This window comes from Sander vitreus, chromosome 4 (genome assembly GCF_031162955.1).
Source record: "Sander vitreus isolate 19-12246 chromosome 4, sanVit1, whole genome shotgun sequence".
NCBI lineage: Eukaryota > Metazoa > Chordata > Actinopteri > Perciformes > Percidae > Sander > Sander vitreus.
In genome coordinates this window covers 20142080-20156035 of record NC_135858.1, presented here as the reverse complement: position 1 = coordinate 20156035, position 13956 = coordinate 20142080, and the positions used below count along the sequence as shown (strand labels likewise).

Sequence of the window (13956 nt, the reverse complement as noted above, 5' to 3'; positions counted from 1 at the left end):
AGAGAAAGTGACTAAATTGAGCATATTTCCCATAATCTTGAACTGTTCCTTTAAATAAATAAATGAATAAATATCATAAGAATTAAATTCCATCCAATAAAATCAACACATAGGCTTATCTTTGCTGAGGTGGTCGGTGGTGGTGGTGGGGGCCCCTGGCGGTCTCGGGGGCCCCACTGTGCACCCCTGCCTTACACAGTGCGCTTCAGTCTCCGCCTCCCTCTCAGCCCCGCCCTCCAGGAGGGACGGATAGAGAGGAGAGAGAGGGACTCTGCAGACACACACACACACACACACATTTGCACAGAGTCACACACACTGAGCTTTCCTCCGCTGAGTCTACTAACGGGACAAGTTTAGACCTCCGGGATATTTCTGCCTTTTCTCCGCTTTTCTCTCGCCTCCATGTGAACATCTCGACCCGGAGTGAGGTGAGTGCACACATTTAGTTGCCAGTTTTTTGGGGGTGAGCCGTTGACTGGTTGAAACTAAACGAGGGGGAAGAAGAAGGGGATTTTCTCAGTAGAGGAGGAAGCGGCAGGCAGGAGGAGAGGCATGTCCGACTCCTGCTCTTCTTGGAGCGGTTTTAGCTAGCTCACTTTGCCGCCTTTCGGTTGTCACTAAACGCCTCAATAACGTGTAATTAACCAGGCGAAAACCGTCGTTTCCGCAGCTGTGAATTCAGCTACGCGGCTTGAGATTAGCAGAACGGCTTCAACATCCTCCCAGGGATGTTGCCATTACACCGCTGTAATGTAACGTTACACACATGGCTTTTCTTACAACCACTACTGCATTTCTGCAGCTGATACTTTGGCCACTTGGACACAGTTTGAAACCGTTGAAGGCTGCAGAACTTTACTTTGTTACTTATAAATCACGCTACAGAAGTGAGGAGAGCTCACCAAGGCTGCAAATGTTAACGTAAACTAAGGTAACGGTGTCTAAACTTTTGAATGGAAAATTAATCTCGATGAATCTTGTTGATTATTTGATTAACTGCTTAATGATGTGGTCTATAAAATATCAGAAAATAGTAAACATTTGCTTATTTTGTTCGACTAACTGTCCAAAACTCAAAAATATTGAATTTACAGTTATATAACACCGATAGAAAAGCAGCAAATTGTTACACATGAGAGGCTTAAAACAGCATATGTTTGGCATTTGTGATTGATTATGACGATGATTTTGTAATTGTCTGTCAATCATGAATTTAATAATTATAAATGTAGTAGTTTATAATGATATAAAACAGAAATCCTCATTTAAGAAACTGGAACCAGCAATTAGCTTGAAGGGCTGCAACTAACAAAAAATGGATTATCAATCGATATCGATATCGATCTGATAATTATTTTCTCGATTAATCGTTTTGTCAATAAAATGGTAGAAAACTGTGAAAAATGTCCATCGCATTTACAAGTCGAAGGTAACATATTCAAACGTCTTGTTTTGTCCAACCAACAATCCAAAACCCCAAAATGTTCAGTTTACAATGACAGAGAAGAGCATGAACTCCTCACATGTAAATGATGACAAATAATTATTAAAATGGTTGTTTTATTTTCTGACAACCAATCGCATCAGCACCACAATACAGACTACACCACATTAAACATCTATGGTATCCTTTTGTACCATGAGGACATCAGAACTGAACCATTAGGCTCTGTCTCTCTCTGTCAATGCCTCGTGTTCACTCAAAAGACTGAAAACATCATCACTTTGTTAGTGCCTGGCTGTGTTATGCATTTAAATGTTTGATGTGTGGAGACGACCTGAGAGCATTCTCCTGCTGTTCTCTCAGCATCTGTGTGAGAGAGAGAGAGAGAGAGGCCTTCATGCAGACATGCTTACTGTACATACAGTATCTGCATGCAAGTAGCTGAAAAAGACCCTCAGGTCTGCATCACAAACATGCATCCGGACTGAAATGTTTGATTACATAAACGCTTGTGTCGTATGCACAAGGCTCAGGACTAAAATGTACTGTGTATAGTTTTCTTTCAGCTGTGACATGTGAGGCTCACAAGTGAAAATCTGACACTGCAAAGAAGACACGTAAAAAAGCAAGTTACTCCAGCTTAAATCTCTCATGCTCTTTACACATAAGATGGTAAGATGACAGGAAGCAATTGACAAAGGGATGCAATAAAGGTTGGCTGGATTCGAACCGCAGATATCGCTGTTCATGGTTGGCATCGTTACCTCTAAGCTGCCCTAGTTTGATCAGCAGCAGTAAGAGCTGTGCTCATTGGAAGATGGAGCAGCATCCGTCTTGGCAAAGACGCAAAGTGTAGTGTAGGTTTACATTACCATGTGTGTGTAGGTAGGTAGCAGGAAAGCCCAGAAAAAAAAACCTAGCAAAGATTGTTTTGGAAAGGAAGCAATTGACCTCTTCTTCAGAGAGGAAGAACATGAATAAGAAGACAATCCAGAACGGTTTGGGTTAGAAGTCTGCACACTAATTAATCTGCTACTGCATCAGCCTCATCTTTCTTATGTAGCCAGCAATAATCATCTGTTACTTTTTAACTAAAAGGTAACATCTTTTGCACATTGTCATCCTGATCATTGATAGAATGATATAATCATAATCATCATAAACAACAAATATTGCTATGCTTTCTTGCCATTATTGTTACAAAACCCATGACCACATTAGCAATGCACTCCTCCACATTACAGCCAACTGGTATTTCAGGCAATAAATCATTAGGCTGTATATAGTGTAATAGCAAAATTAGATTCCTCTGAGTGTCTGTTCCTCTCCGTCTCTGATCTCTGAGGAGCCACACTGCTCTCCTTCAGTATGTCCTCTCCACTGATGAGCTGCCTCCATAATATATCCTCTGTAGTTTTGTACCCTAACTGATGTTTAATTATTCCGACACGGTGATTTGGCTGTTGCTCATAAAATATTGAAACAGAAGCAGCCCAGGAGGCACACTGAAAGACACTGGCTTCACTCAATCCTTAATACGACTCGGCGTGGAGCTCGGCGTGGAGCTCGGCGTGGAGCTCGGCGTGGAGCTCGGCGTGGAGCTCGGCATGGAGCTGGGCGCCGTCTGCGACTGACATCAAATTCAGCACAGATGCACAACCACCGTATAAGTTGTTTAGTGAAATTTTTGTTTAAATAAAATACAATTTTCTTTTTTTTCCCCCCAGTCCTCGCAGGAAGTTTCATGTTTTAACGTGAATCTGTTCTTGACCTCCTGCTGCTTAAGACGTCTTCTCTGAGCCGTGCCTGAAACCAGTGTGCTTGATTACTATCGAAAAGTGATTATACTAGACCAGCGTTCTGATTACAGCTACTAACCAGGCACTGTCTGCTAATTTGCTGAGACAGGCAAATCCCAGGGCAGCTATCAAGGCTACTTAGTGGCCCTAAAATTCCACCACCCCGTCTCTTGACCATTTTGTAATCAACTTTCTTGTAAATACAAACGTCACCTATTGAGTTGGTCCCTCCCTGGATATTGATTTGATGTTGAGGTTTGACCTGAACACTGAAATTTTTTTTTTATAAAGTTAAGAAAAAAATATTTTATTTAGACATTTTAAGCATTCTGATGGTTTTTCTAATGACAATCTTATGATTTTTAGTTTTCTTCGTGTCACTCTTTTTTCAGTGTTTTTAGTTTTTCAAACAAATGTTTTTAAAGTTAAGTCTGCTTCTCTCTGCCGATGTTGTTTTTTAACAGCTGGATAAAGTTAAATTAATTGACGTTATGCAGCGGTCCGCCCTAACAAGCGCTAACCTTAGCTAATGTCAGTCTAACTCTGGGAATTCCAGGTGAACTTGTGAAAGCTGTTGCTATACAGTGAAGACAGAGGCAAACTGCAGTCAAGCAGGTCCGAATCTCACAAACCCAGATAGAGCGACAGGAAGGAGCTAAACCAATCAATTCGCGTTGGGCAGCTCTACAATAAAATAAGATTTTACCCATTTTAAATATTTAAAAAAATAGAAAATCAATATGTGGCAGTCAACGCTGATATTGTGGCGGGCCACCACAAATAAATCAATGTATGGGAAACACTGTCCCTGGTTGTGAGTTGTAAAATGTGCAGCAGTGGTATGTCACCATCTGTTTCTAGTGCGAGACAAACGGATACCAAAGGAAAACCAGCTGGCATGCAAATTATACTAGTATTGTTCAGATTGTGTTTTTGGCTTTTGTAAATACTTAAGGGATCAGTGGACTTAATGGTGGACCACTTGCTGATGCATGCTGGGATATTGTGTGACCACTCACTGAGAGGATAAAACCACAAACATTGTTTTGTAGAGAAGAGCTTTCGCATCATGTCATCCCAATCGATTGTGTGTGTGTGTGGCTCTTAATTTGAAGTTAGTCACTGTTCAGTTCAAACCATTTGTATCCATCCAACTGTTTTAACAACTGTATACTACTATCCCTGTATGGATGTGATATTATTTCTATCTTTGTTGTCGGCCTGGCTCAGGTTAAACTCTTTGTGAAACATGAACAAACACAAGCAATGAAGGCAGAACTTTCTTTTATTCTCCAGTTTGACAGTCAGTTATAACGGAATAAGAACATAAATAAACTACTTTAACGTAGATTTTCTTTAGGGCTTTATTACGTCGTATCGGATCGGTGCATAAACTCCAGTACTTACCGATACCAGCGTTTTAGGCAGTATCGGAGCCGATACCAGTATTGGTATTGGAACATCTCTAATTCCAACCCCTCCCATCAGGCCAAATGAATGAATGAGCGAATTAATGAATTTTGCTATGCCACTTTCTGGTGTGACCTGGCACAGAGGCTTGTACAATCCTTGAAAACCTCATTACGTTAACTCAAAAAGTCAATGTCAACTAGCCTAAAACAAGGCTGTTTTCATAGTTTATTTAAAGTTTATACAGTATTTTGGAGCAACCTGATGATCACTCATATAAATCTGTGTTTCTGCATACTGACGCACAGTGCAGTTAAAGCAAAAGTAAAACGCATGCCTTTTATAGTGTTTTCATGCTTACAGTGTCCTTTATAATGCGCATTGTTTTTACATCCTTCTACCTTGTGCTGTATTTGTAGCTCATTGCATGTTTCTGTGTCAAATCCAAACATGTAATGCAGACTCTGTCTTTAGCAGACCCACCAATCAGAGTCAGTGAAGTGTTGTGGACAGGAAGTGAGCTCATAGACTTTGTGGCCTGCACTCTGTGTTCAGGAAGGCATTTGACCCAGGGGGGCATTGTTACGGTTTTTTCCACCCACATTGTTGTGGAAAGCACACAGGCCAGCCTCTCTGGTCTAGTTTGGTTACATGGTTACTTGTATGTACGTACATGGAATTCTTGGATTCTATTGAAATTGTCTTCATAATGTTTAGAAAGCAACACATGATTTCTCAGCATAACAGTTCTTCATACAGTCTATATAGCCTCTAAAAATCTTCACTATCCATAAAGATCCATGCTTCATTCTGCTCTCCCTAGATTAGATGAACACAGCTGTTGAACTTCAAAGGCAAAATTCAGCCAACGTTGAAAGTGTTGTTGAAATTGTGTGTGTGTGTGTGTTGTTGTTTGTGTGAGCGCGCTTGTGTGCTTTTTGAAGGCTGTTTTAATGAATTTTTGAGATGGGGCCTTTTAATGTCTGGTTTGCTCCGTCTTCCAGCTCTGTCTGTGCTCTACAACCATTGGTCTAAAATTGACTGCACACTCTGGTGCTTGGTTGTGCCTGGTAGTACCAAGGCTGCAGTTGAGGGGTGTGTGTATATGTGTCAATTTGTGGTTTGTTTGTGCCCTTGTTGTATGTTGTTTCTTCTCTGTAAGGGGGGGGAGATCGTGTGTGTGTGTGCGTGTGCCATCGTCAAAAGGCAAAAAATTACACTTGCAGACGCATCTATGTTCACACGCACACCACGCTCTGTTAACCACTAATGTTTTTCCCATTAAGGTTTTATAAACTTGTGAGAGCTGAAGCTTCTTCAGCTTTCAGATTTCTTAAGTGCAGGATTCCTTCAACGTGTGAACAGCTGTATCTGTTTAAAAAGCGATGAGTGAACACAAGTTTGTCCGAAAGCTTACTTTTAGGAATCCTCAGAAAAAGACGAATGCATTAAGTTTATTAGTGTCTAGACATGATGCTGGTGTCTGAACTGTTCAGCATCAGTTGCAGCATTAATTTAAAGAAGCGGCAAGTAGCTCAGATCTGGCACAGATATATGGCCCTCTGTTGCACCGGCTCTGATACAATGACATGCTCAGTGTTCAACTGCTGTGGGTCAACGTCCCTGCTAGCTTTCGGTTCAGCTATCTAATTACCTGCACTGAGGAGGTTATGTTTTTCTGTCCTGTTTGTTTGTAAACAGGAAAAATTATGTTGACAGCTTTCAAAGAAATTTAGTATAAAGGAACACGTGTCCACTATTTCTTATGAAAGGGTTTCTTAATATTGTGAAATATATTCACAATTTTATCAAGAACTACTGCCACAGCTTTAATGAAATACATCTGGCATATTTGTCCACTGGATATACAGTAAGTGACTGTGTGTTGATGCAACATCAAAATGACCACCTAGTAGAATAAAAAATCAGCAACATTCTGGATTTTTTTTTTTTTACCAGTATGTTGTTTTATTTATTTGTTACAAAACTTAAAGCTAAAAAATAAGTTGGAAATGTCATAAAATGATGCTGTCTTTACTTGGGCTGTTGGAATATAATTTGAATAGTAAAAAAATGAATCCTAATTGATTTCTGAAATTACTATACAAATGTATTGGCTAACGTTAGCTTCTCAACTTGGCCTACTCGCATGTGAAAACAAAATGCTTTTGTTAGGTCATGTCTGAGCAAAGTTAGCGGGAGTGAGCAACACAAGGCATTGTGAGGTCTTAAGGCACGGAGCTGCGGTAGAGTCAAAACAGTAGAAAGGGAGTGACAGGCTGCGGCTGGGAATCATAAGAAGGATGAGTAATATTGTCTTAAACAAATAAAAAATGCTTATCATTAATTAACGTGTTCATGTTTCCTACCTTCAGTTATAGGAGCCTTATGGTGACAGCTAATGTTGATGTTAGCTGCCCTTTTAAAGTCTGTTTCGACTTCATATATTAACTTCTAATAAGTGTGTATATTACCATGACAATCTGCAAGAAACAGTTTGCTAATAAACCACTGACAACGTGATGACAGCACAGTTTTGCAAAGTTATCAATACTGTTAGCATGATGGCTAACACTAACGTTAACGTTACTCCATTGATGACATATCGTTTTGGCTGTGCTTTCTAACATGCTGTCAGTGTGCTAACCGAGCACCGTATGCCTTTACAACAGAGCTGCTTTGCTACACTTGTTGGATAATGTTTTATTAGAATTCTCTATTGATTTGTGTTTGTCGCCGTATGCTAGTGGTATCCTTTTAATACAAATTCTAACCAATCTCAATCCTCGAGCCTAAACCTACCCAATCCAACCAATGGAGGCAACGAGTACTGGCCAATCAAAGGCAAGTAGGTCTTACCTTTGACCATTTCTGGGAAACGCAGATTTGTGCCCCTTCCAGGCTAATGTTGGTAATCCCTCTAGTGGACAGAAGGTATAACAACGACCACATGTTGATAGTGGCATTGGCAATGCATAAGTCTGAGTAGTGTAGTAAATAATTATAGGCTGAATTTGAGCATTAAATATTCGGATATAATTCGAATATTAAAAGTAATAACGAATGAAATTTAAATGGTATTATAGAGGAAGATTGACATCTCTAGTCTTCACACCTGAATATGATTATCTGATTGTCCCACCTCCCTCTAATCCTGCTAGTCTGCCTTTCCACTTATTTACTGTTGTTTCAATCTGTGTTACCTTTGAATTATTCTTGGAAAATTGACAATAGTGTATGGGTTAATGGTGCGATGTGAGAATGACTGAAGAGAGCGTGGAACTAAAAAAATAAAAAAAATAGTACTTTCACTACCCTGTTTGGAAGACAATATTGTGTGGTATCGAGATGGGCCTGCATGTTATTCTGTTCTCAGTGAAGCATTTTCTTGCCAACAGTGCTATAGCTAATCATGTTATCATAATATATGCACAGGATTTTTCCATTGGGAATACAGATTGCATTATGCTTGCACAGTAACCATACCACAGTTTACCGGAAATGATCTCTGACCACGTTCAGGTGTACAGTTTCTTAGTCCCCACATGAGATTGGGGGGGGAAAAAGTGTTCATATATTAAGCTCAACTGTCCCAGATTCAAACTAAACTAGCAGTGTGAAGGTTATCACTGCATTAGATCAGAATGTCATGAACCTGAACAAGTTTTTTTGATCCAATATAAGTTTGTTGTAAATGTTTTTGTTGCGCGACTACCACTTTTTTGACTTGACCTTCCTTTTTTATGTTAACGCTGGCAGGAGAAACAGATTGTGGAGATGAACTGTACTCTCATGTGTTTTGTCTGCCTTGGCTTTTCTGAAACTAACAAATACAGACACATCTCTGTTCTGTAGTGTAGTAAAATGATAAATCAGCATATATGCTAGCACCTACTCCGTACGCTGTTACTGTGACAGTGCATTGCTCACTGCGCACCCATCTTGGTTTAGTGGTAGATTAGAAGTGACACTGCAGGCTGGCTGAGTCTAAGCCTTAGCCGTGGATTCAAACCATCATTAGGTAGCGAAATTACTCAACGGGACAGAGCTCCAGACAGGGAGTGAGAGAGAAGACTAAAGTGGGAAAAAGAATAGGAGGAACAATTCAGAGAAGAAATATAAAAACAGAGGAATTTGCGTGACATAGACTGAACCGAATGACTTCAGCTAGAACCTGGAGGCCAGGGCGTGCTGTGGTCAAACCCTTTTATAAATAAACAGACAGATTGGTCTAAAATAAACATGAATCGCTCATGTCAGTGTGAAGCAGATGGACGAATATCCCCACCCAGGACTGGGACAGGACAGCAGGCCCTAAACATGGGCTGCTGCTGTAGTGCAGAGAGGTACTGGGGAGAGGCCCTTTGTGAAACCACCCATGCAAGGAAATTGCGGAAAACAACCAGTTGAGATATTTGTCCAGTTAAAAAATTGACTCGCAGAACGATCAGGGATCTGTGTCGTGTCTTGTCAGGGTAGATTGGGAACCCTCACTACAGGGTCTGGATCTCTTTTTGAAAGCTGTAAACCTGGTCTTCCCGCTGCCACTTCAGACATGGACGTTGTTCTGCTGATGTAACAGAAAGCAATAGGCTCATGGTGGGCAGGTGAAATAAAAGCCTTCCATTAATTAAAAAAAACATCTCAAGGAATGAAAGGAGCCATCATACAATAACGGAGATAGTAAGCAAATGGAGACTACAGACTTTCATAACAACAAAGGAGAATAGGAAGAATACAGTATGTTTTGGACATGGCAGGCCATGAATCTTTACTGTAAAGTGCCTGCTGGTGAGAAGCTGCTGGTGAATTATATTCCTTCAAAGTTAGCCTAATGGACTGTAAGACAGGAATACAGATGACCGAGTCTAGATGAGAAGACTTAAGCTGCTTACACACAGTGAATCATGAAACATTTCTGGTTAAATTATTTAGAAATGGTTCACAATAATTTCACACGTAAATCTTCTACTGTATATGGAAAAAGTCTATGTCATGTCTTAATGTCTGTGTGTGCAAGAGATGGTATGTGGCTAGTGAGATAGGCTAGTGGCTGATGGAAATGTAGCTAGTTTGCAATACAAGAAAAGAGAACAGGGAAGTTTGGCATTGCGCCCCAGCTAACAGCGCTGAAGTAGCTTGTAGTTCTTGACTGGAGGAAGGAAGAACTACAAGCTACTACTAGAGAGGAGAGGAGATTTTGCAGCTGTGGTCGGATGAGCCCCAGAGACACAGAGAACATTAGAAGGAACAGCAGGCTTTTTTCACACCATATTCCTCATTTCGATAGAGATAAGGTTGAAAACCGCTGACATTTCACTTTAAAGGTACCCTGTGAAGTGTTTGACCACTAATAGTGCCATGAAGCATTGTTTTATGATCAAAGAAGCGCAGCAATGCGCCTGCAAAGAAGATGAAAAAGAAGACTACAAGCTAGTAAACATGGATGTAACCTATGCATTGAAGATATACAAAATGTTTGCGAATGTTTTATGATTTAGGAAATGTTTTTGGAGCTGTAATGTGTAGTTGGTTGATTGATAAATGGATTGGCAGAAATCTGCAACATTTTTGATAATTGTGTTAAACACCAACCATTCTCTGGTTCTAGCTTCTCAAATGTGTATATTTAATGTTTTCCTTAGTCTTCTATGATATAGAGGATTGCAAAAAACCTCCTCAGGGAATCATTTATTTTTTTCTTTTGATTGACTTGCTTGTTCTCCATCAAACCATCATGCAAGGAAAGTGTCACGTTGTGCGTGCTTTGCCTGGGAATGTTGCTGCTTTGCTCTCACCAGAGCTTTGGCAGAAGATTGCTGGTATTCTCATTGAGTCTTGCTACAGCGCCTTGCATAAAAAATACATCTCCTGTTGCCACATGAAACAAACCTGGCAATAGGTTAAGGTGCAAGAGGGAAAGAGGCTGAGAATAACACTTGACAGGATTGCCTCTAGAAATGGTAATGGGGATGCTGATTATTTGTTTGGTCATCTTGGGTTTGTGAGAGTCCATTTTACTCTGTCTAGTTTTTTTCCTCTTTGTAATGAGGTTCAATCCAATGAGTTTATTGAACTGATTGTGACCCCTAGGGATGTCACGAGAACCGATACTTGCGATACCTTCCGGTTCTAAAATGACAAAAGATTTTTTTGAAGCACCGTAGGCACCGTTAGCGACGATGCCAGTGTTGGCAGCATCGGTGTTGCGCCTCTTCCGAAACTGATAGGGGCAGTATACGCTTCAGAGTGTTCCAGTCGATACATTCAGAAGTAGGAGGCCACAAACAAGTGGCCGAAGTCACGCCCTTCTACTTCCGGTACATATCTTTAGAAAAACTATGAACGAGAGTCAATGGAGATAGATTCTACCCGACCTAAAAAACGGCATGTTCACTGCAAACTCACGGTCCTCTCTTCCTGATTTACAGCCCCCCTCTCTTGGCTTCAAATAACTCACCGTTGTCGGCTACGGCCGCTGAACAGGCTACATTGTAAACAACCGTGGCCGCTTGCCTGCTCCTCCGGTAACATTAGCTAGCAGTTAGCCAGGACCAGTCGGGATCACTTTACTGGCTGTGTCTCAATTGTTTTTGCGAGTGACCAACTCGGGTACTCTAGCTATATAATTCATTGTGAGCACACAAATGTTGAAATTACATAACATTTTTAGCCTTTTAGCCGTGATAAATTAGCCTGACGCTAATGCTTAGCTACCGCTTCAGGAGGAAATTGGCCAACTCGGCGTCCTTTTGGGCTCTAAGCTGTCTCCATCTTTCAAATACATCTCCAATATTTACCCAGGGTTTGTAACGTCTCTGGCCACGCTGGAACTTAGAAACACTGTTTTGTTTTGCACTGTTGTTTTTGCACAGTACCTTTTTGAAAAGATGTCTGGAATGTGTCTGGGGACACTAGTCGTTGCACTATGACCATTAATTGCACTTTATTATGTTGTTCTATGCTTTATTGCACATGTTTTGTATGTGTTGTTATGACATTTTGATATTTTTCAAATATTTTAATAAAGAAGTTCATGTTTCAAGTTAAAGTACATGGAATCTTAGAAAATCCTTTTTTTTAACCATGGTATCGAAATCGGCATCGAGAATCGTGTTATTTTACTGGTATTGGCACCGACTACTGAATTTTTGGTATCGTGACACCCCTAGTGACCCCATGTCCTGTTCGAGGTATGTCTCCTGTTGATACATTGCATGATAAAATACAAGCACCACTTAAAATACAAGTTGATTTTAAAGGCTTTTACAACAAACCTCAGTCTACACTAGCAAAGATAAACAACAAGCTTACAGGGTATACAGAAAGCGTGCTCTAAATCCTTCAGTTTACACACAGTCTGCTGGGTAATCTGAGGCTTCAGCCTCCCTCTGACCTGCTGCTGACACTGTGGCGGGCTTGTGCAGGGATGGAAAATGTTTATGTATGTGTCAGTTGACCTATAGATTTGTGTGTCTGCTACAAATAGAATATCTAGTGGTAAAATGACTATTTAGTCAACTAATGATTATTTATATCTACTATATACTAAACAAAAGAAAACATGCAAATCTTAACCCTTTTGTTAAAGAAATGTGCCACATTGTGCCTTGATTGTTGCCTGTTGTCGAATGTGTGTACAGTCAATTGCTGCACTTCGCTAACATATCATGTGATTGGTTGTGCTTTTAATGTGTGGCTGTTTGGGTGCGTGTTTTTTATTTCCATCTGCGACAAATAGGCTTGTGAGTCGAATATGAATCAGAAGTAAGAATTGCATCCTCTGAATCCAATATGAATGCACAAGAAACTACAGAGAGCATACAAAGTGTTTCAGTTGTTTTATTCTTCTACATTGTACAGCTACATTTGTATTCACACATTCAACAGCAACAACATTCAGCAGATTGATGGCGTATCTCAGTATGTCTCAATATTTGACACAGAGCAGGTTGTTTGGTTAACATTATCTATATGGACATTTTAAATATTTAATTTTGTTTGATTAACATTTTTGCACATTTTCATTATATTCCAATTTACTAATTTAGCTCCCTTTTTGAATTGATACCACTAAAACAGTGTTTTGTTACAGAGCTGCAAAGATAAATCGATTCATTGATTAGCTGTCTATTAAACTATTAACTATTAAATGAATGGCCAACTATTTTGATAATTAATTGGTTAGAGTAAAAATTCTTTGATTCCAGCTTCTTAAATGTGACTTTTTTCTAGTTTCGTTACTCCTCTACGACAGTAAACTAAATATATTTGCCTTGTGGACAAACCCAGACATTTGAGGATGTCATCTTAGGCCTTTGGGAAACACTGATCGACATTTGTTTTTACCATTTTCTGACATTTTATAGACCAACAACTGACAATGAAAATAATCGTTAGTAGCAGTAATGTGAGAACATTACACAATATTCTTTTCAATTGACTTTGTTCCTGAATTTAAAAAAAGAAGAAGATTTGTCTGTTATTGACCCCAACGTCTTACACCTTTCCTTTTAGGTGATTTGAGGTGAGGTCTGGTTTCTGGTTTTTGTCCAGCTTTGCTAAATACTGGATTGAAGACGGTACAATGGCGGGACTGTTGGCCCTAGTGCGCCGTTGACCTGGCTGTGTCAGGCAGGACGAAGTACAACCATGAATTGGGTTAACAGGAATTATAATCTGGATTTTGCAGGGTTGTGTAGCAGTGATTACTGATTACTTGGTTACTTACTTGTTTGTCAGTAGGCCCTGCAGGATCAGTCCTGGCAGAGAAATTTAAATTCACTACAAGATTGGCGTCTCAGGCCACGTCCACACGTACCATTACCACCATTTTCCCCCATCTTCCCTGGAACCGTGTGTTTTTAAACCCCCCCAAAACCTCAACACGCTACTTCATATTCCATGCCTATAGGTGGCGCTGTTTCTGCTACAGAAATTCACAAAAAATGAGAGCATAGTCTCTCTATGATTGCAGTGCGCTAGCTAGCAGAGTTAACGTTAGCGCGCTAACGCTGCTAGCTAACATCGGCAGTCAAACAAGCATCAATGATCTAATGTCTTTTTGATAATCTACACATATTTCTTGCGGTGGCCTTTCTACAATAAGCCGTGGGAAAAGTTACTATAATCTGTTCAAGGAGTTGATAAGCAGACATATTAGCTAGCTAGTTGATAAGTCGTCTACTTCCACTTTATGAACAGCTAACCATAGCAGCCAACGTTAACGTTATGTCCCTGCTGGAGCGTCAGTTACTTTAGTGATGTTTAACGTTAGCTACGTTAGCGGTCGAGGGGTGT

The 13956-nt window shown here is 40.2% G+C and overlaps 1 protein-coding gene across 2 annotated transcripts in view; it reads left to right on the top strand.

The window, feature by feature from the left end:
* The first annotated feature begins 280 nt into the window (after positions 1-280).
* Positions 281-13956, top strand: part of ppp1r16b (protein phosphatase 1, regulatory subunit 16B) — an 87583-nt gene continuing 73907 nt past the window's right edge. For both annotated transcript variants that reach the window (XM_078248934.1, XM_078248933.1), the window contains exon 1: positions 281-431. The gene's annotated coding sequence lies outside the window, so the exon portion shown is untranslated. The remainder of the gene's footprint in view (positions 432-13956) is intronic.